Source organism: Rattus norvegicus, chromosome 11 (genome assembly GCF_021556685.1).
Source record: "Rattus norvegicus strain SHRSP/BbbUtx chromosome 11, alternate assembly SHRSP_T2T, whole genome shotgun sequence".
In the NCBI taxonomy this organism is placed as follows: Eukaryota; Metazoa; Chordata; class Mammalia; order Rodentia; family Muridae; genus Rattus; species Rattus norvegicus.
This window is the reverse complement of record NC_141544.1, coordinates 89856142-89883852: the sequence shown is the minus strand read 5'-3', so window position 1 is coordinate 89883852 and position 27711 is coordinate 89856142. Positions and strand designations below refer to the sequence as shown.

Below are 27711 nucleotides of genomic sequence, written 5' to 3'. Positions count from 1 at the left end.
GGTCATTTTCTGTGTACGGTGCTCTCACTTATGAGACTGCCCTACATGGTGTCATTGTCGTTGATTATTCTCCATGATATATTTGAAAATCCCATTGAGCATGCTTCAAAAATAATATAGTCTTTGAAGTCAGGAAGGAAATAACGAAGTTAAACACATTCTTTATTTTGAAATGATTAGGAAAGGGGGAGCTTATGGCTGAATAAATAATTTGGAACCTAAATCAGAACCCAAGTAAGTATAGTGAAAAAAAGGAGGGAGGACTTGCATTTATAACAAGTTACAGTAAGTAAAAGTAAGGTTCAAGAAAGGTTTCAAAATTGCCTGTGTGGTAAGTTTTGGCTTATTTAAACACTTGATCAAGGTTATCTTGTTTGTGAGTTCAGCTCTCTCTTAGTACTTTGAATCTTCTTTTTTTCTTTTTATGAAAATAGGATAATGTCTTGTAGTTTGTGTCAACCACTTGTAATTTTCGTATTAGAGTTACACAGCACCAGGACTTACGTATAGTGGATCAAGTCCACAGGCTGGCTGGAAAAGTAATCTCATTTTTTGGAAACCTGTGCGATCACAGCACAGAAGCGATAGTAGCTGTTGCCCTCTGACACTTTAGTGATTTGGTCTTGGGTGTGTTTAGAGTATTTTCCCTCTGTAAACATCTGGAGCAGAGGCATGATGAGGATAAAAATGTTGGAAAATCTCTGAAGCAACCTGTGAAAACAGAGACATAACTCAAAGCCTGGTGATTAAGCACGAGTTTGATAAAGTTAAGAAGTTACAGTGTGCTTGACAACTTTGATCATTTCTCCTAGCATTTTGTGGATCTAAATTTTAGATACAGATTTTTATGTGTTCCAGAATTTTCCTTTCTGTCCATTCATTAATTTGAAACCACACACACACACACACACACACACACACACACACACACACACACCCCAGGTCTCTTAGCATCTGAATGATTTTATTGTTTTATAAAGCTGCAGAGATAATTCCACTAAATAGAGGACATTTTGGAGACATATTGCTAATGGTAAGTTTAAAGTTTTTCCCCCGATCAAGTTTTTCTGTGTTGAACTAATCCATATATAAATGTTATTAGTTTTATAGTGAAATTGGCATTTGCCATTATGACATCACATCCTTCCAAACAATGAAGCTGAGACTGGGTTCAAATCTTGCCTAAGACTATGTCTGCGGACTGTAGAGAATCTTCCTTTTTCTGTCCAACTAACTTGGCACATGTTGTCATGCCATTATGTGGAAATGGTGTTGGAAGGGGAAGGAGAATAAAACTTGAGCCACAATGGAGATGGAAGCTTGGGGAATGGTGGGTACCATGTGGATCAGTGCCATCAGCCCACTCTTACTGCCACCTCTTATCCCAGTTTTTGAAGAGCAATGATTTCTCCTGACCTCCAGGAGCCTTTTAAAGTTTGACTTGGTTCTGAACAGTACTCATAGATTTTCTTCATGCATGCTCAATATAAAGGTGCTTGAGCGGGGAGACTACCAGGCCTAATGCTAATGTCTTGTCTTAGCCATGCTGACAGGGAGGTGGCATGCAGTCAGATAGGCTGAACAGGACATCAGGTAGGTTGTGGAAATGTGTGAAAATGGACAGAACATATCCAGAGTCAACCTGGTCACTCAACAATGCCCTAGCTTCCTCAGTTGTAAACACAGTGTGACAGAACAACTCAACTTCACTCCCACCCCACTTGAAACTTTAGGAAGGTGCGATTCATCTCCTAAAATTGTTTAACAATGCTTTACTCCTGAAAGACAAGGAAAGAAATTGTTCTCACAGAACAGGAATTTAGTTATGTTGTAAAACTGACCTTTGGATGTGTACTCTGTGTCCCCTGTTAGCAGGCCTGTGGTCTACTGCTTTTCGTGCTCTCTCCAAAATCTGCGAGCAGTGTATGTTCTCATTCTTAAGTGTTTACTAGTGAGCTCTCATTAAGTATGTTCTAGTTGCTTGTTATATCATTTTTATAGCATTATTACAACTTGGCACTAACGTTTCTTGTTTTGAAACAAATTAAATTGAAACTCAGGCAGATAATAAACAAGCTATTCAAGGTCTTGCGGCTTATAAAAATCCTGAGACTTTGATTTGAGTATAGCTGTGTCTAAATGTAAATTCCATAGTCTAGTGTTCTGACTTGTAAAGTCTGTCAAATGTTTTTGTTGAATGTGCACACACTGAACTTTGGATAACTGTATGCCTGTAGGTAGTTAGGTATCAAAATGGGTGAGGTCCAAATTTGTTTATGAAATTGTGTCAAAGTAGAACCCAGTCAGAACAATTCCCAATTTTGATAAAATTTAAAACCTTAATGAGAAGTGAAATTTGAGTAATAAAAGCTCACATTGATGGTGAAGGAAACTGTAGGCCTGGTGTTACAAATGTTACAGATTATCTCATGTGAACTTGCTTTGAATGTAGAAAAGTTTGTTGAAAATGTTCAAATGTTCATTGTTTAGAAATGTAACTCTGTGTGTGTGTGTGTGTGTGTGTGTGTGTGCGCGCTTGCACACGCGAGTGTGTATGCACGTGTGCATGGGCACTTGTGCACTTGTGCCCTCACACCGTATGTGTTTCTGTATGTCTTTACAACTCATGGATTTTAGTTCTCTTTTTGACACTTGGGCTTTGTTGATTGCATTCAGGTCAAGAAGCTTGGTGATTCTACCTCCAGAGCCCCATCTTGTGAGACCAATTAATAATTCCAGGTTGACTTTTCCATGGAGAAATTGATAGGATAATCAAATAAAGTGGCTGCATCTTCCTAGCCAGCTGTATGAAGGAAATATCAGTCCTGGATAGTGATTTCAACCCCCATTGAAATCCTTACTCCCATTTTATACGTTTACTCTTTTGCGGCTTGAATTCTCGGTTTGTTCTGATGTCTCCTTTTGTAAGGAACTCCTCACCCTTCCTGAAGCTATGACGCTGAGGTAGGTGAGTGGGCAAACTGCAGAGCCTCCTCAAGCGAAGGGTGGAGCTTAGTCGTACACACATTGAACAAACACATGGGGCTTTGCATGTTTTCTGCCCTGAGCTGGGTATGATTGGAAATGGAGAGGTATAATTTTTGCCTGGCTGTTTTTAGTAGAAAAGAAATGAGAAATTCAGGCCTGCTCAGGAAGGAGTCCTTATCCAAGATGGAGAGAGGAATCCAGATCTTTCCTACTGGTGATGAAAGAAGCTGTTGTTCTCATAGTTAACTCTGAACTCTTAAAGAAGTACATTGCGCTGTATCAGTTGCTGCAGGGATGGGTACTGGGGACCCACCATAGCCCCTGACTTAAAGGAGGAGAAATCCTTTGATTTGGTGAGGAAAAGAGATCATCAGATCTCGATCTGCAGCAGTGAGAGGGTTAAGAAAGTCCATCATTTTCTGAGAGGCCCAGCGATCTTGTACGAGCCATGTCAGGATGTTGCCTGCACACTGTCTTTGCTGATCACAGTAATCGGGTCATAAGAGAAAGAGAAGTAATAGAGTGTCTCTTAGCAACCAACCCCAGGAGAAAGAAAATTACTCAAACCGAGCCATTCAGCCAGGGAAGTAGAAAGAAAACTATTCTGAAAGTCTGAAAATGCTCAAGTTCAGTCTTCAACGCAGCAGACAGAGCTGGCGGGTTGGGGGCGGGTGCGTTAGTAACAAGAAATCTGTGAGAAATTGAAATGTTCTCTCTCTCTCTTTCCTTCTGATCCCTGCCTTCCCACCCTACAAGATATAGGAAGAAAGAAAGGGTGAGCCAGGCGGAAGAAACATTGTCTCCCACTACAGGACCTGGGAGGTTGAGGCACGAGATAAGAGTAACTGTACAAGTGCGTGCGTGTGTGTGTGTGTGTGTGTGTGTGTGTGTGTGTGTGTGTCTCCGTGTCCATGCAGGTGCTCATGCATGCATGTGCCTGCATTTGAGTGGTATGTGTGCATGGGCCTGTTTGTGTGCTGCTGTGTGTGTAGAGATGCATGTGTGTCCACACTTACCAAAACATGTGCCAGTGCGTATAGCAAAGGTGTGCAGTAGAGGTGGACGTGCCCAGTTTTCCCATGGCAATCTGAATTGCTCTTCAGAGGGAGGAATATGAAGTCTAGGGTATGATTCCTTTCCCACACTTGCCCTTACCTTTCCGCATACTAATTGGCTCCGTAAATATATAGGTGTCAGCTGTGCGGCTTTTGATCCTCGTACACTTTTTTTTCTATGAGAGTCACTTTTAACCCCTCCCCCTTTTCTTACACACGTCAAGTACATTTTACACTGATAGCGATAGTACATGCACACATGTATGTAATTTGAAATGAGATTTTCTTCACACATGCTTTTAAGGTATGCGTTCTAAACTGTACTGTCTGTTGTCTTTTACTTTAAATTGCTACAGAAGCCCACTAAGTTGATACTATGACCATTCTTGGGAACCTTTTCACCACTGGTGAAGCCATCGTGTAAACTCAGTATTCAGCCTATGTTTTGATTTGATCAAAGTGTCACAAAGCAAGTTCATTCATGGGAACAGTTTGGACAAAACTGTGGTGTTTAGAGTCAGAGTTATTTTAATTTAGTTTCCTTTTAAGTAGGTGCATCTTAAGATCTTAGCTGGCTTCAGTTTATGGAAGTAATCCCCAGGCACTTCCGCTAGGCTATCAGTGTTTGGATGTGAGTCACGAGGTAGCTAGGAATCACTGGGCTCGCTAAGATTGTAAGTCCCTTCTGTTTGTAACATACTGGAATTTGGACGTGGTAGGAACCTGGAAACCATTCAGGGTTGTGTACTTTTATGATTAATTTTAAAAAATTTGATTGACTTTAGACTCTCTTATAAGAGTGTTATGAACTAATGTTTACAACCAGTTTGATGGAATATTTTATATATATATATATATATATATATGTACTCTATCTATCTATCTATCTATCTATCTATCTATCTATTTATCTATCATCTCTTTCTCTCTATCTTATGTATACATACACGTCAGTTCTATATAATTATATGTGTAGCTTTTTCTGAATGCGTGTGCATGTGCATACATGTTCATGTACAGGTGTGTGTGTGTATGTCTGTAATCTTCGGGAAAAGATGCTGCTTGTTAAAAACTATGTGTGGAGGATTTGACTCACAGTCTAAGGTTCACATAAGCATAGAAAGAGAAAGCCTCTGCGTCAGCCCCCTGCACATGAGAATATTTGGAGACCATATTTGTTAGTGCATACAGAGAGTCTTGCTGACCTAGCCCTGCAGGTAAAGAACATGTTTTAAGTAGTTGAAAAGGAATTTTTTTTTTTTTGCTCCCTTGAGTTTACTTTAGTGACCTTACACTCATGAGGTTTGACGTTTTCCTGTATCACTCAATGTATTTCCTTCCCAGCTAACGTCCCCATTGCCAACTGCCCACCGGCAAGGTGGAAGCTCATTGGCAGTGGGTGCTATGATTGACTCTTGGAAAACATTCTTTTTTTTTTAAATTTTTTTCTTGGATATTTTATGTCCTTAAATTTCAAATGTTATTTCCTTTTCCCTTCTCCCATACCCCTCCTTCCTCCCCCTGCTTCTATGAGGATATCCTCCCTCTACCCACCCACTCCCACCTCAACGCCCTGGCATTCCCCTACATGGGGAAAGGAGCATTCACGGGACTAAGAGCTTTTCCTAGTAATGCTGAGCAATGCCATCCTTTGCTACACATGTGGCTGGAGCCATGGGTCCCTCCATGTGTACTCATTGGTTGGTGGTTTAGTACCTGGTAGCTCTGAGGGGGTTTGATTGGTTGATTTTGTTGTTCTTCCTATGGTGTTGCAAACCCCTTCGGCTCCTTCAGTCTTTTCTCTAACCTCTCCATTGGGGTCCCTGTGCTCAGTCCAATGGTTGGCTGCAAGCATCCTCATCTGTATCAGTAAGGCGCTGGCAGAGCCTCTCAGGAGACATCCATATCACTCTCCTGTCAGCAAGCACTTCTTGGCATCAGCAATAGGGACTGGGTTTGGTGGCTGATATGGAATGGATCCCTAGCTAGGGCAGTCTCTGGATGACCTTTTCTTCAGTTCCTCCTCCACTCTTCGTCCCTGTATTTTCTCCCATGAATATTTTGTTCTTCCTTCTAAGAAGGGATGAAGCATCTGCACTTTGGCTTATGCCTGAAAAACATTCTTATATAAAATAAGGAGTGCATGCCCTCGGGGTTGGGAGAAATCAAACAAGGACATACAAAATAATACCTGTTTTCTTTTTCTAACAAGTGATACTTGAATCTTGTTGCTGACTCTCTTTTTTCCTAAAGGCAGGAATTTAACGTGGTTGGACCTCTTAGTAGTCTATTGGCCACATAAATACCCTTTGTTAGAGAGAGTGCTGGAGGTACTCTCCAATGATGTCACCTTCCCAGCCAGACTGAGCTTTGTTAATAAGAGAGAATTAGCTGAAACACGTCGTGTTTAGATTTCTGCTTTTGCCGAGGATGCTCCAGCGCTCATACACCTAACACTACTGTCTAGTTCTTTACAGCACCCTAGGGTAATGGACAGAAAGATACATTGTTTCCTTACAGATTGTTCTCTGATCTGGTTCATTGACAGAAACAGCCTCTAGAACATTCCCACAGAGCTTTGATTCTTTATCTGTCTCAAACATAATATTAACAGTGACAGAGGCCAGTAAACCCTCTCAGGATTGCGTGGCGTCTTAGAACACACGTGAAGAGCCATTACTTTATTTGATCTTTAGGACTCCTGGGTATCTAAGTGCTAGGGGTTATTCACATTTTATGGAGATTAAGCCGAGTGTGCACAGCTGTTTTCACGTAGTGTCACAGGCTGTGAAAGTGCAGAGTGGATGACCAGACGGCCAGGCTCCGGAGCCTGAGTAGACTATGTATACTCCTGAAAATTCGAGGCCATACTTTGTTTCAACTTTTACAATGCTGGTCACTTGATATCAGTTAGAAAATGGGATTCTGCTGCTGCTGCTGTGAATAGACTTCCTAAGTCCTACTCCACGTTACTATTGAATGAGGGGCTGGCCCAGGGCTGCCTCTCCAGGTTTCCTGCATGATAGGTCTCTGAGCAGACTGGAACCTCCGTTCAAAGCGCCTGCTTCTGGCGGGCAGGGTAAGTGATACACACTCATGTAGCTGTTAGAAAGAAAAGCCTCTGCAACTAGGAAAACCTGCTGTTTCCTTGAACGTTTCAGTTGCCTAAGCCTATCTTGGATCCTTTTTCTTTGAGAACGGTCAATAAATTTGAAAATTTTCCACGAGTTTTTATAAGATCAATAAAGCAAATTTACTGAAATAAACCCACACCTTATTTTTTTTAAATATTTCTTTGCTCATCAAAAAAAATACATGCCTACAGTTTTCTTAAAGGCTTACCTTTTTAATGTGTGCACCTGTGAGTGCTTGTAACCTCAGAGTCCAGAAAAAGTCAAGATTTTTCTGGAGTTGGGGCTACAGACAGTTGTGAGCCTTCCACTGTGGATGATGGGCACCAAACTTGTTCTCCAACACAGAGGAGTAAGAACACTTAATGGCTGCATCAATTCTTCATCCCCAGGCTGGTCTGCAATTTTCATAATAGGCAACTAAGGATAGACATAATTTTACATTTTCATTTACTGTGATAGAACAAGAATCTATCCCATCATTTTGAGCAGTGGCTTATTAAATTTATTGAAGTGACATAGTAATTTGAATCACCAGTGTCTTGTTACTTGTCATGTATCTTCCTTATAGTGACCATAGTCAAGATCTTCATTGGTGTACCTCTATGGGAAAATGTGTTGGAGGAATTCAGAGGTTTACTCCCTGCTTCCCTGAACCACTGCTCTGTAATGGAGGGCAGCTCCGGTAGGATGCTGGGAACTAATTAGATCAGAAGGTTTTATGTGTCTGGGGAGCTAAACATGGTAGCACAGATTTTTTCTCTTAGCCATACCCACTGATCTCAATCAAGGAACCCATGAGTTCAGGTGTGGTCTACTGACAGTTTCTGATATAACATCCTGTGTCGTGCTGGGAGTATATAACCCAGTGGTAGACTGTTTGCCAAGCAAGTATAAGGTTTGAGTTCAAATCCCACCCTGCATAAATAAAGGGAAACCGCAGCATTGGTGGTTTTGTGTCTCACATCGTTTCGTTGTGGTGTGTGACGGGTCCTTAAGTGAGCCAATAGGCAAAGATTGGCTGACATGCATGTCTTTACAACTGTGACAAACCGAGACTCCCCTTCTTCCTATCACTGCTTTAGTAATAGCCACGAGACCTACAATAACGACTTTTGAGTATTAACTATGTTCTAGACACCACTCCATATCCTCTTCTCTCTCAGTTCTCACATTGATTTTAAGAAATCATTTTGTTACTGCCTTTCTCCTGATGCTGACCTACCTTTATCATGGCCACAGTGCTTCCTTCCAGATAGGAGACAAGGAAAGGCAGGAGCCAGAGCGGAGGCTTCTAGGTGTTGATGTTTCTCGGACTCACCATAGTTAGGGTCCTGAGGCTGCCATCAGAGCTAGTGTTTGGGCTGTCATTTTGGAATCCCCCAGAAGCAAGATGAAAAGAACTGCTGCGGCAGGCAGTGGAGATCAGGCTTCATTAGAGCTGCGACTTCCTTGTCAGCTATTTGGTTCTTGAAGACCAGGATTCTGGCACACAGCTGGTATACATTGTTAATTTTAGGCTCCAAGCAAGGAATGAACCTTGGAGTAGTTCGAGAAGGTCTATTTAACTCTTCAGAGAGTTTGATCATCTGTAATCAGCCTAGAGTTTTCATGGAGTTTTTGCTAATACAAAATCTTGTATGGTATTAAAACAGAACTGTGAAGATGTTAACACATTTCAGAATGTGTTGGTTTGATTTATTGTTTTCTTATTCTGATAAAGATAGGGGACCAGTCCTCTCTGTTTAGTGATTAAGTCACCCGCCACCCTTTTCTATTTTGGTCTTTGTGGTAATACATGTTTCCTGGAAAATTCCCCCCTCCGTTCTATTAATACAGTAAAAGGGGGTTACAGCCGTGACTCACCCCAGGAAATTAGCCGTCCTTTGCTTCCTCAGTCTCACAAACAGTCCAGTCCCCATGCACAACATCAACTACTTCTGCAAATGGTTCTTAAGAAAGTTCTAGAAAATACAGTATCTGTGGTCGACTCTGCTTCCTGTGACAGTGGGGAATGTACAAAAGTTCATGTTTTGCTTCTTAGTGTTCTTGAAATCCTTGCCCAGCTAGATCAGTGGCATGGTCTCTCTCTGGTGGAAGACCTCTGACCTGATTTCGAGCAAACATTCCAGGAACACATCCTTGAAAAGTTACAGCTCTGGGCAGGGGCTGTAGCAGTTAGCGTCCAGAGGCCAGAACTTCAGTGGAGACAAAGTGTGTGCCAGCTTAGAGTCCCACGGCCACACCTCTGCTCACTTTCAATGACTGGACTGGGCCATTCACACATAGATTCTCCCCATGTGTCTTGGTGTTGCCGAGTTCTAGCACTGTTCTCCTCATAAGCGTGGGACCTGCTCTCAGGAAGCTTCCACTCATGTGACTGTGACTTTTATTACACAGTTAACTATATGTCTAAGGTTTTCAGACTATGGGCTCATCCTACAGGAGTCCAGCCTCAACTGCTGTGGATAAAGGCTGGGTAGAATAGGCTTAGTCATTTTAATTCTGTACTTTGTTCAGCCCCCATTTCATCTAGAAATTCATTCATTTAAACACAGAAATACAGTTTAATGAGTGCTTCTGTAGGATTTTTATTTTCCCCTTTGTCTTATAATTTATATTCTTCAGTAGCAGATTCTTTGGGTACATCACTGTGCGAATTTTTTTCCTGAGTAATAAATGTCTTCTTACCTTTCCCTGCCTTTCTTTTCTCCTGGTACAGTGCGGGATAAATAGTAGCTGTTCACTCTTTGGGGAATGCTAACTATGTGGTTAATTGACTAGTGAGTGAACTTCTCTGGACCTCTGCTGTAGGAAAGGGGGATAAGTTCCTGCTTATTGTGAAGGTTAGGCATTATATTTAAAATTCTTTTAATAGTGCCTGTACTTAGTAAGCACTTACTAAATGTTATCATAAATAAATGATCCTTCTGCTACTTATAAAGTAGCCACATAGCATTTCCTTCTAGGATTTTCTTCTAGTCTCTTATGATGGATCGAGAAGAGCCATGCAGTCTAGGAGTTCGTATTAGCTTTCTTTATATAGGAAACCAGATGTAAATATGCTGTTTCAGTTCCATACATCTCATATTTTCATATGATTGCTGACAAACCATTAAGTAAGAATTATGCTATCATTTTCTCTAGATGTCAATTCATGCTCTCATTAAAGTCACAGACGTTTATCTGATGCCGCTGACTCCAGTTCTGCCCACAGCGATGTTAAGTCCTGTCATCGTTTAATGGTCTTGCCTGACCTTTGGCCGTTAGTGCTGATCCTTTCTTCATCGTATCTGTGAAAACAACTTAGGCACCCCATTCCTTCCCCTTTGTCTTCCTCTAGCATGAAAAACCCGTGTTTAACCAGGGGTGACAGAGGGGTTGGAAGCTCGTAAAGACTGTAATAAGAAAGACCCCCTTCCATCCTCCCACGTCAAACCTGAATGTTTACATACCTCTTCATATGTCACACATTTAGGTGACATTCGTTTGTACGTGCGATTTTCAGAATTCACCTGTTAGGCATTGAGTATTAGCCCGTGTGAGAGGTGCTGCACAGAAGTCAGTTTTTTTTTTCTCAGATGTCAAACTTGAGTCAGGAATCAGTGTGCTGTACATCGAGAGATGCACTCTGTTTGTGTGTGTGTGTGTGTGTGTGTGTGTGTGTGTGTGTGTGTGTGTGTGTGTGTTGTTTGAGATTTATCAGAAGGTATTCTGCGCGCCTGGAGGGAGATCCGATTTGAAAGATGCGCGTTCCAGTCTTCACACATAGGTAAAGCTACAGAGGGTTTGTATCTGTGAGCCCAGCCATCTTTACAGTGCTCGGCATTGCGGTTGTCTCTACACGGTGATAACTGGTCTCTGGAGAATACAGTGTCAGAGTCGAATCCCCTAACTCCAGCCCCTAAGTCCAGCACTGCACATTTCCCACAGTACCTACCAGTATGTGGGGACCTGGCCATTGTCTTCCTGTCATGTGTCATATGCTGTGTCCGCAGCCTGGACAGACAGATATTCTCTATATTCAGCCATAGGTCATCATTTCATGTCATAGGTGTACCACAATGCCGAGAAGGCTGCAGATGCCAAGACGTTACTGGCAGATTATTAAGTCACCCAGATATAAAAATCGCAAATGTTTTAGTTACCTATGTGTGGAAAAGCCTAATGGAGTACGAGAGGGAGCTTTCTAAGTGTCTTAATTCAAGCTGATGACATAGTGAAGAGAATCACACCTGTACTGGCCACTGATACAGAGAGCTTACATGGCCAAGCAAGACAAGGTGTCCGTCACCCAAAAGCCTGACAGTTTCCCATGACTTTTTCTGTAAGGTGACAGAATATAGGCAATGTCTGTTGCGAAGAACAGACACTGAAGATGCTGGTCTTCTGACTAAGTAGATAAAGCTCTCTGGATGTGCATCTCCACTTAGTCTTCATACTGGATAGGAGTGCGACGAGGAAGTGAATGACTCGGTGTGGAGTATCACTGGGCCCAGGGAATGAGGGTTAGGAATGCTGCTGTCCAGCCTAAGGGAGCCAATGCACTGCCAGATGTGATGCTTATCTTCTCCTTTTTCTACTCATAACTGAGTGTGCAGCACCGTACTTCAACTGCCTGTACCACCATCCACGTCACTCCTTTGGCTTGGTAAAATTTGAGTGCTTGGTAATGATTTGTAAAAATTATTTTCCATCTATGGTAAAAAAAGATACCCTCTAAAATCTGTAGCACAAGACAGTGAGACGTGATCTCAGCTATTCCCCAAAGAAGTTCGTTTGACATTTGCTTGTTCATAGTGTTGTGTGACCCTCAGTTCAACCCTTTAAAAAATTATTATATCTATGGAAGATGTGCCTATAGATATGTCTCTGTACCATGTGTGTGCCTTTGTTTTGAGGCCAGGAGAGGTTGTTGAGTATTTTTGGACTAGATATACAAATGTTTGTAAGCTGCCATTTGTATGCTGGCAATAGAACATGGGACATTAAAAAGAATGGCCAGTGTTCTTAACCACTGAGTCATCTGTAAAGACCCTGTTTGTCTATTCTAAGACTCAACTTGTACCGTTTTAGTAGAAACCCTTTGTTGTAACCGTCCCTTCAGGATGCCTGCCGCTGTGTCCTGGGCATGTTCCCCAGGAAGCAGAAGGGCCTGGGGAGGCCGACGGAGCTCTTCCTGGGTCTGGAGTCTTCTTGACTACGAATCTGACGGAGGAGCCAATTACTGTGGTGCACTCCTGCTGTCTCAGGACCTGCAAGGCTGAGGCAGGAAAGAGCTACGAATGGGAGGAGTCTGGGTTTATACATACAGTTTGTTCTTTTGTTTCAAGACAGGATAGAGACAGAAAAATCATTGACAGAATATTCGCGAACTTTTCTCTCAGATTCAGTTTTGCATAATTCGATGGCTTATTTGTATAAATAGATAAATAACAACAAACTTTCCAGACTGGAGAGAAACTCTACAAATTCAGACTTTGTTTAATTGCTCATTTAGCCACACTGTCAGCAAAAAATGACAGTTCCTCTCAGTGAACGAGTGCAGTATATCCAGAGTGAGCTTGTTACCTGCTATAGCTTCCTCTGGATCGGTGTAACAGAGTGCAGGCGCATAGAGGCCTGGCCTGCCACTGAGGCCTGTCTCTTGTCCTTGGCGGGCCTTGTGACCCATGTTGTAAAGACCTATCCAATCTAAGTTTCTTCATTTACCAAATACAGACCAGAAAACCTGAGCCTGCATTGGTTCCCCTTCTGACAGTACATTAGGTAAAAGGCCTGTGGTTATCTCAGTCTGGAGGAGAGACATTGGTGGTGTGCCTTGGATGCCTTACATCCCGCCCCCTCCCCCTTCTCTGGTTTAGTGCTTCAGAGCTACTTGCTCTGCCATTCCTAGTTAGCCGTGCTGAATCCCCGCATTGCGTCAGTCCTCCCCAGCCCCTAAGATGTAATGAAGCGTTGTGTAGTAAGCTGTAACATGCACAGGATAGGAAATAGCTGAGATACAATCACAATCTGAATGTATCCATCTTTCTCACTCAACATCACTCCACCTCATTAAGAAAGAACTTTGCAACCCCATAGGAAGAACAGTATCAACCAACCAGACCCTCCAGAGCTCCCAGGGGCTAAACCACCAACCAAAGAGTACACATGGGCGACCCATAGCAGTAGGCATCAGTAGGAGGAGAAGCCCTTGGTCCTGTGAAAGCTCTTTTCCCCAGTAAAGGGAAATGCCAGAGTGTTGAGCTGGGAATGGGTAGGTTGGAGCAGGAAGCATCTTCATAGAAGCAGTGGGAGGGGATGGGAAAAGGGGGAATCAGAAGAGGTGATAACATTTGAAATGTAAATACATAAACTTTCCAAATAAAAAAAAAGATTTACATAAAACACCAAAAAGAAGAAAAGAAGAGGAAAAAGAGGAAGAAGGAAGAGGAGGAGGAAAAGAAAAGAAAGAATTTTCCTGCCTTTCCCTTTTCCCAGGGTACAGAAGGAAACGACTCATACTCAGTTCATTTCGCAAGGGTGGCATGGTCTTAATTTCATCAGCATGTATGTAATACTTCAGACAGGCATGCATAATTTTCAAACCCACCTTGGGTCTGCCTCATATGTGCTTATGGTCTTTGTCTTTTTCCCCTCGTTGAAATGTTCCAACCTAGAGATTTCATCATTGGAAGTCAGGTCTTTCTCCATTTATTGTGTACAGTCACACTACGTAAGTTCAATGCAGTAGTCTACAAGCATGCTCCAGTCTTGCTGTGCATAACCTTCTTATGATTGAGTTACAACCTTTACAATAGAAATGATCTATTGTGCGTATATCCCTGTTCCTATATGTGCTGAAAGGACACAATTAGAGAGCAAACAGCCTTGCAACCTTAGTCATTCACTGAACATCTAAATCCCAAAGCAGAAAGTTATTTCTTGTTCTTTGATTATATGTTAAATAGGGGGGAATGACTGTTATAATGTAATTAGCATGTACTCAGGATTTTAAGGAAAAAAATCAAAGATGCAGGCATCAGTTCAGTAAAGAAAAGAGTCATGCTTCATCAGTTCAAACGTTTGGGAGGCTGCCGTGTGCCAGGCACTAGCTTTGTTTTGAGAATACGTCGTGCTCAAGGTCTGTGACCTCTTGGGTCTCCTGTCATCACTGAAGAGGATGGTAGTCTGTAAAGAAACAAGTGCACAGCAGATAAACATAAAGCACCCCCATGTCTCTTCCCCTCTCTCCTTCCCCTCTCCTTGGTTTCAGTGTCATATACATGTTACTTGAAAGAAGCAGAGCACCCCAGCCATTTGTGCTAGAGAGCACAGGTCATGACTTGTTATCAGTTACCTTCCTGTAAGCCTTCTGTCACAATAAAGTCTTTTTCTCCTTCCAGCTCCACTGGTCAGAGATGGGGACACTTCATCCCTTTCCCCTCAGTGCTTTTCTTTCCAGTAGAAACGACTGACCATACAAAGGCACATCTTGTGTACATGCACTGTACTTAGTAATGCCGGGGAGGCTTTATTCATAATGCTTCCCTCACTTAGGGCCAATGCCGAAATGACTGGAAATGGCTCTCGAGTGCTCAGACGGGCATTGCCCACCATTTGACCTTAACGTGCAGGACCAGCCTCATTTCGATGCTTACTCTCATGTGGCCCTTGTGAACCAGGGAAAGCAGAAAGTGGCTTTTACTCTGCCCTAAACATGTTCTTTTCTGCTGCTGTCCACGTTGTGCCAGTAAGACTACGTGGTCAAGACATGAATTGAACTTTTGGTCATCTACAGTTTTATTTGAAAAGCAACATTATAGTCTGTGACTGTGACTGTGACTGTGTGTGACCTCATCTCCCTTTAGCTCCTGTGTGGTTTGTTTTACAATGCTATATAAAAGCTCTTTTGACTTTTCTTTTTGTTACTGTTTCCATTTTAAATCTTCCTTTAATTAAAAACAATCTAGCCCCTCTGTTTTTCTCAGCTCATTTCCTTTTTTTTTTTTGTTTCTTTTGTACTGACAGATTGAAACACTTCATCTCCTCCAGGTTTCCTCAGAAGCTGGTTGGTGCCCCTTGGCCTTCTTTAGGCCTCAGCTTCTACCTTCTTTCTAATGCCTTGGGCTGATAATAGCTTTGCTTTAAACAGCAATGAGAAGACTGAGAAGGCATGGAGTCGTTTTGTTTTTCCTTTTTTTCTAGGTCCTTTTACCCCCCCATTCTTGCTTTCCACCTTTGTAGAGATGTCCTTTCTCTGCATAGCGCCTACTGCTTGACATTTGTCATGATTGTCTTCCAGAGAGCTGGTGCCGATGACTCCAGGGCTGGAGGAAGAGGTTCCGCCTTTCCCTTGGTGACTATAGCCGTCCAGTAGTCTGTCTGAGCGCCTGGTGCAAATCCGCATTCACCAGAACAGAAAGCATCATGCACACCTCAGTTTCCCCTGAAAGACTGACAAGGGAACCGAGTGGTTCAATGCTGATACGTGATGCACGGGACCTTAGAATTACTGTGGATCTGCCATGACACTTGCTTAGCTGAGCGTGCACGGAACAACCAGGCCTTACATGTCTGATTATTTTGCTGAATAGAGAATTTTAGAGGTCTAAAATAGAGAGGTCTAATAGAGAATATTATCAGGTCTTTGTAATATTTCCCATGTCAGTCTGTGAAACCAGAGCTGTGAAACATGGGATTTTATGAAACCACATAAAGTCTGAAGCAAGAATGACGTCTCTGGGCACCCATGTCCAGAGACAGTAAACATGAATGCTTGTTCCTAGTGAAGATAATCCTGCTGCTACTGTACGTACAGTATTGTATTGGCTTTCCACCTCTGTCCTGTGGCATAGAGACATGCGATCCTAGCTTGGTGCTTAGGAAAGTCTCAGAAGACTCAACGTTATGAAAAGAGTCAGTGTCAACCGATTAGCTTTTGGAGCACAGAACTTGTGATGGCGTTGGCTTCAAGCTGACCCTATCTCTCTGCACTTTGGAAATGTGGACATGCTCTCTTCTTTCATACATTATTTCCCTTTCTCACGTCATTGGAGGCAGCACTCAAAGGAAATCTACAAAGTGTTGTAGGCGGGAGTGATGGGGCTGAAGCAGCTCTGTAGCCCTGACAAGCTTGCGTTGCTTCCTTCTATCCACAATTGTGTGAGCCCTCCGCTCCTTCCACTGGCAGAGTTGCATTCGTGGCCTTAGCAATATTGTCTCCGGTATGTTTTAACTGTCTTTCACTGCCTCGTCCTCACTCCTTATTTTGGTTTCCTTTCTTCTCCAAGGTCTTTATCAACGTCTTTCTGTTTGCAGGACTCTTTAGAAATACTTAACACTATTTAAAGTAACGTAACAATCACCCACATCCTCATTTTCAGGTCGATTTTTATATCTTTTATATGTGTACAACCAACTCTAAGAATCTTCTCTTTGATAGATTGGCCCAATGAGGTAAGCGACTGAGTTGGGATTAAAAACCAAGCAGCCATTTTCTGGACTACTCGGCTGCTTTGAACTTTTGTTCTTACACATCTTATTTACATGCTGTCAGCCTGGGCCTACCCATGTCTCATTTTGTGTACCCTGATTCTTTACCAAAGACTATTTTTGCTTTCAATAGAGTAATAAGTGTATTATTTAATGATGATAGAAAAAAATAACATTTTGGGGGATTTATAGTGTATTCTTTGTTTGCGTTAGATCTAAGATATGAATATTATCTTGATAATGTGAAAACATTAATATAAGCTTGCAGACTGAACAAATATGTACAAGATATGTTTAGGCACAGATAATACTTGATGAACACAGACTGGTAAGGAGCCCAGCAGGGTCTCTCTAGTTCATTCACTGTCCACACAACAGGAGCCACTTCTCTCCTTTCCCTGGTGAGTTTGAACAGGCTTATTAATGGGCTTCTGTCTGCATGACTCCAGCCTTCTAATGATCTCCTCACATTGCAGCCCCTCTGGATGTTACTGCTCCCAACAATTCAGAGTATTACATTGTGTTTGCTCTCTGTACTTCATGATTTAATTTCCACAGATAAAGCTCAAAGTGATTCAGGCATGTACCTCTAGATCCTTGGTCCTATATACAGGACTGCCTTGGACATGTTTGTACTGGTAGGCTTAGGGTATGGTTGGAAGGTGTGTGGCTAGTCACTGTGTACCTACATACGCAGTTTTAGCATTTCTGTCAAAATGGTTTACACACGGGTTGTTTTAGGGATAATGTAGCCTACTGAAGCATTTGCCCTGGCATCCCAACACATGGTACCAGTCAATGTAATTCTTGCTGATATGAGGAGAATGGTAGTTCCTAGTTCTGTTTTCTGTTTCTATATGAGACAAGATGAGTCAATGTCTCATAATTATGTGGAGGAAATGTCTCATGAGGAGGTAAAACATCTATTTCTAGTCAAATAGCTGTCTAAGATCATGATTGTAGAACATCCTGTGATGCTTCAGCAGATCTGGGGGCTAGAAACCAAATCCTCTGACAGCGATACCTTTATCAGGACAGGTCACTTTGGTGACGCTTATGAAGGATCCTTTTTTAATCACATCATTGCTTTTGTTTCAGTATTTGCTGTGTGCAATGAATGCATGGGGACATGGTTGTATGCAAGGTAAATATGGCCTTTGGTCTCAATAGCCCTTTTCATTTAGTTGGGAACATAGTTGATCTCATACTCATGCAAACATGAGAGTATAGACCTTAGCCATTGCCACAGAGTGAAAGGAGAATAGCTATGGTGTCCAGTACTGGTTGCTGGAGCTCTGTGTGCTTATTTGATGACGTACATGCTAAGAGTATTGTAGACTGTAGGTTGGGAAAAGAATAATGGGTTTGTCAAGGTTCTCTAAAGGAAAAGAACAAACTTATTGAATAAATATATGTATGCACACATAGGTTACATATATGACACATATATGTAGAGAGACAATTGTGCATATATGTTAATTAAAGGGGGTTGGTATAAGGACAAAATCTTTGTATTCTGCCAAGGATGTCTCACACTGGATAGGCCAAGAACCCTAGAGATGGTCAGTCCATGAGGCTGAGTGTCTTAGCACTGCCAATCAGAGCTAAAGGGCCAGGGGTGATCTTGGAGAGCTGCTGGTCTTCAGTCTGTGTTTGAATCCTGAGGAACTTGGTTTTAACATTGGTGAAGGATGCCACAGCATGATAGATTCAAAGCGATGGAATCATTGTGTTATATTGTGCTAAAAGCTGAACAACCCTTCCTGGAGTGTGCTGAGGTCTATCCAGTGACCTATGTCCACATTGGCCATGGAGCTTGGCAAGTGTTTGGGGACCATTTCCTATGACATGGGGAACCTGTCTTGTTTTGTGACCTCCCCTCTTCAAACATCCCATTGTCTCTTATTGTAAGCTCTAATATTTCATGAGTGGGGTTTTTCTCCCCAGAGAAAATTAGAAAATATGAAACAAACAAACAAACAAACAACCTACTGTCTTGCAGGGACATCTGGGTGTCTAACTGTGAACCCATTTTGTTTTTCAGACTGACAGCAAGTCATTAATGTACTAGATGCGGCTCGATAATGCTCACCTTCCAAGAGGGGCAGACCTACCTTTTGCTCTGATTGGTTAGCCAGGAAATGCTGCCCTCTGAGCGGCCCCTGTTCAGTATTAGTTCTTTCACACTCGAACTCCTCGTCATGCTCTCTAATCCAGCAAATTCTTCTGCCAGTTTCCCTTGACTGTTTGGAACACTGCATTACTGCTATACGTTGATGACGGCACATTGGCAATAGTTGTGTGCAGTGCGTTGGTCTGAACCTACGAGCTGTTTATAGATCAGCAGAGTCAGTATTTTTAGTTCATTTCCTTAGGCAAATACAAATATTGAACTTGCACAGTTACCTAGGGCATTCCCAAGTTAGACTCTCTGTGTAAAGAGCTTCCAGGCAGCATGAGCACAGGGAAGCTATTAGTTTAACATCTACTAGGTGCCTCTTTGTGCTTTGGATGAGAGAAGTGAAAAGGGACTTGTATGGCCTAAGCACCACATGCGTGTAAGATCCAGTACCGATTGTAAACCGTTCAACCTCCATCAAAGATTGAACTTTGGCTGAGGCTGGCTTGAACGTATACTTTATCTCGAGAAACTGGGCCAGGACTCCACCCTTTTAACTCAGCAATGTGTTGATAGCATGTTTCTTAATTTCAGGATGCTGAAGCTTGTTTCATGACTTTCAAAAAGTGTATATTTTTCTGCTTTTGAAAATTTACCATAGAAAGTTTTAAATACTGTTGTAAAAATTACTTTACTATATCTTTCTGCATATGTTATCTTCAGCAACGATTGACTCACGGTCTTGTCTACTGTTGTTCCTGCTGTCGCATGCAGTTCCTCCCTCTTCTCTCCACAGCCTGCCTTACCTTTCTTGCTCCCCTCTTCTCCTCTGTACCTCAGCCCTCCCCTCCTGAGTTAGTTCAGAGATAATCTCAAATATCACAGCATACAGTCTGCGCTGTAAAGGTGACACCTTAGTAGGTGTGTCCAAAGCACTTCTCTCACCCATAAATAATGTGTCTGGTGACCATTTTTACAGAGTGTTTATTGATCTTGTGGCTTTTGCCTTGGGGCATGGTGTGGGAATGTCACAGAGTAAAACATTTCATTTTGAGTGGCTTCTCTGGATGGGTGAAGAGACAGACTGGTCTATACCTATTGTAATATATATATATACATATATATACATATATATATGTATGTATACATCTATCTATCTATCTATCTATCTATCTATCTATCTATCTATCTATCTATCTATGTGTGTATGTATATATTTAAAATATTTAGTCAAATGCGCCGTACTGACATTAGTGAGTTGTTTCCATTGTCAGAATAGTTCATAGCTATTCAGGTATAGCCAGAAGCACAGGCATATGTAGCCAATACTCCATTAAGATTAGTGGTTTCTCCCATTTCCTCAGTCTAGGGAGTGAATGGCTGTGTGGTAAGCACAGGTGTTTGCTTTTAACTAAATTACCTAGAAAAAGGAGAGGGAGGCAGAAGTATACACTCTTAGAATGAGGAAAGCCAAGTGAGGGGTTTGTCACATAGCGGCAGAGAGCAGACAGTGCACAGCACTGATTGCTCTGATCACACTACATCTTCACAAAAGCTTCCTGAGCGAGCGTCTTCAGAGCGATCCACTCAGGGGAAGTAAGAAGAGACTGTGTTGGGTCCCAGCTGCTCGCTCACTGCCGAGCGTCCCAGGCTTTTGTAGAAGTATGCTTTTCAAAAATAATCCTCTCAGACACACTTGGATTCTTTTTTTTTTTTTTAAGCAGTTCTAGATCTTAGTTCCTCCTGTGTCATCGTGACCACTTTATGTAACAACTCAAGGGAGGAGAGATTGATCTTGACACATGCCATCTAATGGAGGCTTGGTGTCCGTTAGGGCGGGAAGGCATGCTGATGCAACTCAGTCTGTGGCTGTGGAGCAGAGGGTACAGGCCTTTGCACACTGCTGACCGTGAAGCACACAGAGAGAGAACAGAACCGTGCCTTCCGTCAGTCGGGCCCCAGTTCCTCCCAGCTCACAGCTTCAAGGTTGCTCTATAAACAGAAGCAAATGGTTCAAAAATGAGTCTGTAGGGACATTTCACATTCAAATGATGGCACTATGGAAAGGAAAAACCTTAAAAATATTTGTCATGAGGGCTTATCTGTTTAACCGGCCACCAGAGATGAGATGGCATTTCTCATCAAGCTTGGTTGTAGACCTGTAGACCTGATTGTTAGTAATAGACATACTCGTGTCCTCTGATCAGATGCATTGATGTTGTGTTGCTGAGATCTCATTTTGAGTTAAAGAGGAGTCCCTGGTTATGTGTCTTTGTTCTGTATTCAGTGGCAGTTTCTCACGGTTCTCTCACACACTCATTTTTCCTCTGCTTTGGTCAAGGAGCTGCTGCTGCTGACATGGCGACAGTTTCATCGCAGCGGGTCGATAAAGTTCCTGCACACAGAGCAGATTAGTTGGTGTGTCACAGTTCTGGCTTTGGGCTCCCATGCCCCACGGTAGAAATTCTTAGAAAATGAACAATTGCCTCACTAGGTATCAAACATCTTATTCAAACAACATAAACACTATGTGTGTGCGCATGCGTGTGTGTGCATGCTTGCGTTTGTGTGTGATTCTGTTAGTGTTTTTTTGAGCTCTGTATGTTATATGTGCATATATTCTCGTGTTACCTTCGCATTTGGTGTGCCTTACTTTTAATTTTGCTGTGATTCGCAAGTATAATCAAGTTCGTTTCAGTTCGTTTTTAAGTTATCACTGTGTCGGTGGAAGGCAAAAGTTTACAGTGGGTTTGAAATGGCTTACCTGTGTGACATATGCTGACTCGGTGACTCACACTGCCTTTCTTCCTGCCTGTTCACTGTATGTCTGTTCCACTCACACCTGCTATTCCCGAGTAACTTAACCTTGGGGTTTGCATCTTCCCTGCCTTCTGTGAAATGTCTTGACTAGTGAAAAGACCTTGCCTTTTGCTTTGCCTCGCTGTGCTGGGTGCCTGCCTCCTTGGTAGTTCCTCAGTGTGCTGTGTGGACCTGTCTGTGTTCTGAGTAGAGACATTGCTCCTCAGCCTCTGCTGTTTGGGAATGCAGACCGTGGAACGTTTACTCACTACCTCATCTGTAATAAACTCTCCTGAGAAGCCACGTCAGCGTTTAGGCCACGTGCTCACCACACTGTCCTGGCGAAGCATCCAAGGCAGGGGCAGCACTAACGCTTGGGGCTTTCTGTAGCACTGCCTTTTTCTTTTAAAACCAAAAACCAAAAGCCCAAAACCCAAAACCAGTGTTTCCTTGTGTACTCATTACCTTTCCTAGCTCCAGACCCTCCTTGTTAGTACTTTTAACTCAGTATCTGAATTGAGATTTTAGGAGAATGTAAACCTGATTATTTTCCCTGTTGGCATAACGTTATTGAAAGGCCAGGAAATGTGTGAAATGCTCAGATCTTGGGCTTTTCATCTACATCCTGATACTGAAATTTTGACCAAATAAAGAGTTGAATTTCATACTTTCCGTACATGATCCTTGGGGAATGGAACGAATCATGATCTGTGTGTAGTAGAGAAAAATCCCTGACACGTGATATGCTAGGTACTAGTCATGCTTCTGAGTTTTAATTTATACTTAATTTTTTTGAATTGCAATGAAGTAGAATTCAAAATGAGTTCATTCGCTCTCTGTGTTCCTCATGATGAGTATCATGCTTCACGTACCTGGGCTCTTTAGAACATTCCAGTGTGGCTGGCACAAGCTTGTATTGCTTAGCATTGGTGGAAAGGATTCCATAGAGGATAGTTTAGGAAATAGGAGGACGTAGCATTCAGGTGTGTCTTACTGCTTTCCCTAAGCTTAGTTCAAATAATATTGGCCTTTATTGGTTATCAATAAAACACTGAGATTCTTTGGTTCCACTGATCTCGGCAGGATAAATGCCTCCCTGACACAGAAAGATCAACACTTAGACCTGTTTTATAACTGAGAGGATTAAGAGTACCATACAGTTCAATACCGAAGATGTCAGAGAAACAAAGGCCACAGGTGTTTGCAAGCTTTGTTAGGATTTCTGTTTCTGGAACTGTGTTCTTCTCATGTTTATACCCCTGCTGGCTTGGGATAAGAAGTTGTTGTGAATCCTATAATGTTAAGACCCTTGACATCAGGAGAATTCCACACTGTAGCCTCATTCTCATCCAACCTGAGGCTTAAAACCAAAAGCCTTTCTATTAAAATGAAGAGACCAAGAATTAAGTGGACTATAAATGAATGACATCATTTTGTTTGTTTGTTTGTTACTACATTGAATCAGAAGCAGAGGTTGGTACTCTCTGGTATTCATTTTTGTAAGAATATTTTTGCCTGAAGTTCTGACAAATGCCAGGACAGTGTTTCCCCTTTGCGTGGACAGACAGACGTAAAATCTAGTTGAATTTCACTTCCAGAACATCTCCCATTGCTTCTGTTCATTAGCACTCAGGATCTGGTGTTTGGGTCATGACTCAGATCAGCGGGTGAGGGTTACTATGAGAAATTCCACAGGGAATAAGTTGGGTGCAAAAAGCTCATATGTCCTATTTGAGGCTGTGTGAAATAAACTGGAGCCTCCCAATGAGGTGGCCCCAGAGACTGGATTTAATCCTCTGGTGTGACTGCTTTCACAAGAGTCTAAGCACCATAAAATACAACCACAAAAGCCTTCCTTCCAAGGAATGTGTGTGTCGGCTCCTGTCAAGAGTTCTTAGCATGGAACAATGATCCTAAAGCCATAATCTAATAAACAAACAGGTAATCCGATTCAGGTTTGTCTAGGTAATATAATGTCTCTATCAAACTACTTCCTGCACCTTTAGCTCTATTCAGAGGGAAAGAGTTCTGCGTGGGAATGTGTGTGTTTTCGTAGGAGGGGGATATGTGCGTCCCGTGACTGCGTAATTTGTTTGTCACTTCTGGCTCAGTCTCGTTGTTCACGGTGGGAATTTTCCACCTTAGTAATTTGGTATTTTCCTGGTTTTTATTGTAAAGGATGGAAATGTGCACACCTCCATTTCAGGTGTTTTCTTACACCACCTCCATCTCTCTTGCCATTGGCCAGGGCAGCCAGTTCTCGATTGTCTTCATGCCTTTCTACCCACCAAACCTTTAGGCAGCCACCAAACTCAAAGGCAAAACTGTTTCCATACAGGAAGTTCAGGGATTCCTAGAGGAATTTCCAAAGGTCCAGAGTCCTTTTTACGGCCTGTGACAACTGAGTGGCGTGTGGTGCGTTCTGTGCCCTGGGAGTTCACTTTGAAAACAGCTACCGAATGCTTAATTTTCCATGTGGCCATGAGGTTTGGGTATGTGGGGGGAGGGGGTGTCAGTCATTAGCAGCACGAGTTCCTGGTTGCTGTTTGTCTGATCTTGCCTAGAGAATTATGTTTTATGGTGTAATGCTCAGTGAGTGCCTCTTGCAGTTAGGCTAACTGCCCTGCCGTAACGTCGGGCTATTTTCTGACTACTCAGGTTGAAAACAGTCTGTGACTTTGCTGTTAATTGGCCCCCACATTTTGAGTCATAGTCATAAACCAGTGGTGTCGAAAGGGTCTTTAAGAGCTATTAAGCAGGTTCCTTGCCCTTACAGGGCTGTAATAAGCATTACAGTAGTCCTCCTCCTCATCCCACCTTGAACATGTGCAGCTGGTTATTGGTAATTTTCACTTTCTCAAGCCAGCTACTTTCTAGTTCTCTTTCACTGTCAAACCTCGGGCCCTTAGTAAACGCAGATACACTGTATTGATCTCCTATTGCCAATGTTTCCCTGAAACTCTTTATAGGTTTTCCCAACAAACTTAATATTTCCAGCTGTGTTCTCTATTTCCTAGTATCAACTCTAACACGTCTGAAAGGGTACATACAGTTATAAAGTGGGGTATTTTTTATTGTTTTTGTTTTTGTTTTTGACATCCCATGTACCTTCTGGGTATAGTTGTATCTCTTGTTGCATTTGTTATCGTCTCCTTAAAAATCACAGAGTCACTCTCCAGTCCTGATTCTGGTGTGGACCGTCCTATCCTAGGTGGCATCAGGATTCTTTGGAGGCCTTTTCTTTTTAAATGGATGTGTAAAGAAAAGCCACCCACAGGTAGAGTCAAGAACTGGCTTAGCTGAAAATCTAATTTTGCTTCCTGAAATGCATTCCTCAGCTCACCACCTAACATGGATTTCTCCCTAAATTTGGTAGCATGATTATGGATCGCAAGGAGAATAGAGGACAAAATAGAATGTTTAAGTAATATCTAAACTTGGAAAGATATCCTGAAATATGAAGGAAGTGTTAGGAAGGTCTTTAACTTCAGATACTCCCTGACATGGCTGGAAGACGCTTCTGGTGCACTGAGGATCTGGTTTCTTCCTGGCTTTCCAGTCCTTCCTGCAGCCTCCTCCTCCATGGCTCACGGCGGCATGCAGAACATGCAGCTGGAGCACGCCAGGCCTGATGGCTGCATCCTGTGGATACATGGTGCAGGGTCTTCCTACTTTAAACAGTTCAGGTTGCTAAGCAGCCTATGGGTGAGGCCAGGATTCACGCTAATTTTCCTTAGAAGCCAGTGAGGGACAACGCTGGGGTGTTTGGAGTAATCAATCCATGATGAGAAAACATCCAAGGAGGATTTACTGGCTTTGAAGATGAAGGAAAGGGGCCACATGCCAACAAATGAGGGCCACTCCCCTGAGTCGGGTAAAGAGAGGCAGTAGGCTCTCTGCAGACATTTCGAAAACTAAAGCAGCTCTAGAGATGCCTTGATGTTAGCCCCGTGGTGTACACGATGGGCGTCTGTTTATGGAACGGTTAAGATCAGAAACCTGCGTTCTGTTAAACTAGGAGGCCTATAGAAATAATGGGACCTACCATGTTACATTGTGATTGCTTGTTTACTTGCTTCACCTCTTTGGAAAAGGAAAACTTCAAGCAATGTCTTAAAACAGTTATCTCAACATAATTTCACCTGAGAGGAACATAAGATCCCCTGACAAATACTAGGCAGAACTAGTGTTTATTCAGTGTGAGTGTGCATAATGCCTGATGCAACGTAAGTTATCTCGCGTTGGAAAAACGTTGAACTTTTTGATAAAAAGTATACTCTTACTGAATCTAATTTTTCTTATGTGTAGAGCGAGTTGGTGGACAAGATCAAGGTCAGGAAGTTCTCTGTAAGTCCTAACAGTCACTGTAAATAGGCTTTTAGGGAGGGGAGGTGTTTTCTCTACTTAGTTCTGACATCGGAATGAGAAAGTAGCCACATATAATAAGTAATTGAATGGTTGTGGCTGTGTTCCAATAAAGCTTTATTTGTAAAAGCAGAAAGTGGGCATTTGTCCATTTAGAAATTGTTTGTGAACCGTAGGCTGTTGAACCTTCTTGTTCTATTCTGATTTCCTTCTAACCCGTTTATTTGTTAGGTTTCTAATGCTGCGTATTGTCCACTAAACTGAGCAAGTGTCATTAGGACTTAGAGACTCAAGTGAGTCTCTTTGTAAGAATCCATGTCGTGTTTGCAGACATAAGTGCCAGGAAGGGAACTGCTACCATGTCCTTGGCACATAGACCTGGAACAAATGCTCTTGAGGATGAGACACTGGGAGCCCCCTGCATGCCAAGGCTGAGCTCACTCCACTTGTGACTCCGAGAACTGCAGCTACTGTTGGAAGAAAACAAGGGTGCAGTAAATGGACGCTGCTAAGGAATGATAGACCTTCCAAGGCCACTGGCCAAGTGAAGGGAAAGGAAGGAAGGAATCCCTCACTCAGCTAGATTATGTCTTTGGGCTGGTCGAACAGGTCTGCTAAATTGGCAAGGTGCTTGAACCTCAGCCCAGAATACGTCATTGGACTATGCTGTTTGTATTGTCTTCCGTCACGGGACCTCCTCTGAGGGAAGAAGGTGAAGTAAATGAAAAGCAAGCAGTGGCCAGCTCCCTAAGGAAAAACCTTGCTTTTTCCAGAGAATTTAAGTATTGAAGTCTTTATTGGACTTGACAAACCTTGATTCTTCGATGATAAAAATCCAATAGATTTTGGACTTTTAAAAGCTTTCCTACTGGTGCAGGGCTTGACCGTGTTCGGATGTTGGAGTGTGGTTTAGAACGACATGGGGAGAAAGAGCCAGTTAAACAAAAGAAATTGTGCCGTGTCTGTTTGTTTGATCCCCAGATTGTGGTGGTTGTTTTGATTTGGACAATTTATTTGATGTTGAGGGTGGAAGTGCTCTCTTCTAGGAGTATGTCAGATTTCCTTGTTATGTCTTGCAAATTGTTTAAGAACAGGTTGTCATTAAGGAAACGGGTTACCTGGTAATATGTAGCCAAGCCCAGGGAAATGCAGGGTTTAATTTTATTAGAATTTTCTGGTGGACATTTTAAGGAGAAGCACACATACCAGTGGTGACGACTTCATTTGGCCATCTCTGGTCATATGGTTTTCTTTTTCCTTTGCCTTTGCCCTTAGAAGCCCAGTAGACTATGGGCTTTACTGTGCTTACATACTAAATTACATTTTCGTATTTGACTTTCTAAATTATTTGTGAAGCAGGGTTCGATCATTAAGTTATATGAAAAAAGCACCTCATAGTAAAAAGTAATGTCTACTTATAAAGGACATCCAAGTCAATAGCTAAGGCATGTACAGTTATTCTCACTTTGAGAAAGAGTGTAGACATAGGATTCCATGGTTTTTCCAGTGCCTGTAGCTAGGAAATGCTTTCTGTGTGACCTACTCTACCATTGCAGGACCATGGCTGTACTATGTCTAAGTCCCCACACACTGGGACAGGTTAAGGTATCTCAGAATCAAAGCCTGCACAATAAAGAACAGGGGATTAAGTGTGGAGCTAGGTAGACCACCACAAGGATGAGGGAAAACACTAAAGCTGGTTATCTGGGAAGCAGTTCAGGTCTAGGATCCCTAACACCTCAAAAGAAAGACAGGACTTCATCACGAAACACCCAGA

At 42.4% G+C, this 27711-nt stretch overlaps 1 protein-coding gene and 1 long non-coding RNA gene across 57 annotated transcripts in view; one reads left to right on the top strand and one right to left on the bottom strand.

The window, feature by feature from the left end:
- Positions 1–27711, top strand: part of Lpp (LIM domain containing preferred translocation partner in lipoma) — a 633326-nt gene that overhangs the window by 232849 nt on the left and 372766 nt on the right.
- On the bottom strand, positions 138–9140 carry LOC108352383 (uncharacterized). 19 transcript variants are annotated; one of them, XR_015633618.1, is made up of 5 exons: positions 9041–9140; positions 8400–8670; positions 7386–7594; positions 5760–6153; positions 138–711 (listed from the first exon to the last, which is right to left on the bottom strand). It is a non-coding gene; the product is annotated as an uncharacterized LOC108352383 (long non-coding RNA). The 19 variants fall into 19 exon arrangements; XR_015633627.1 differs by having other exon boundaries at positions 5760–6116; XR_015633614.1 differs by having other exon boundaries at positions 8400–8713; positions 9041–9118.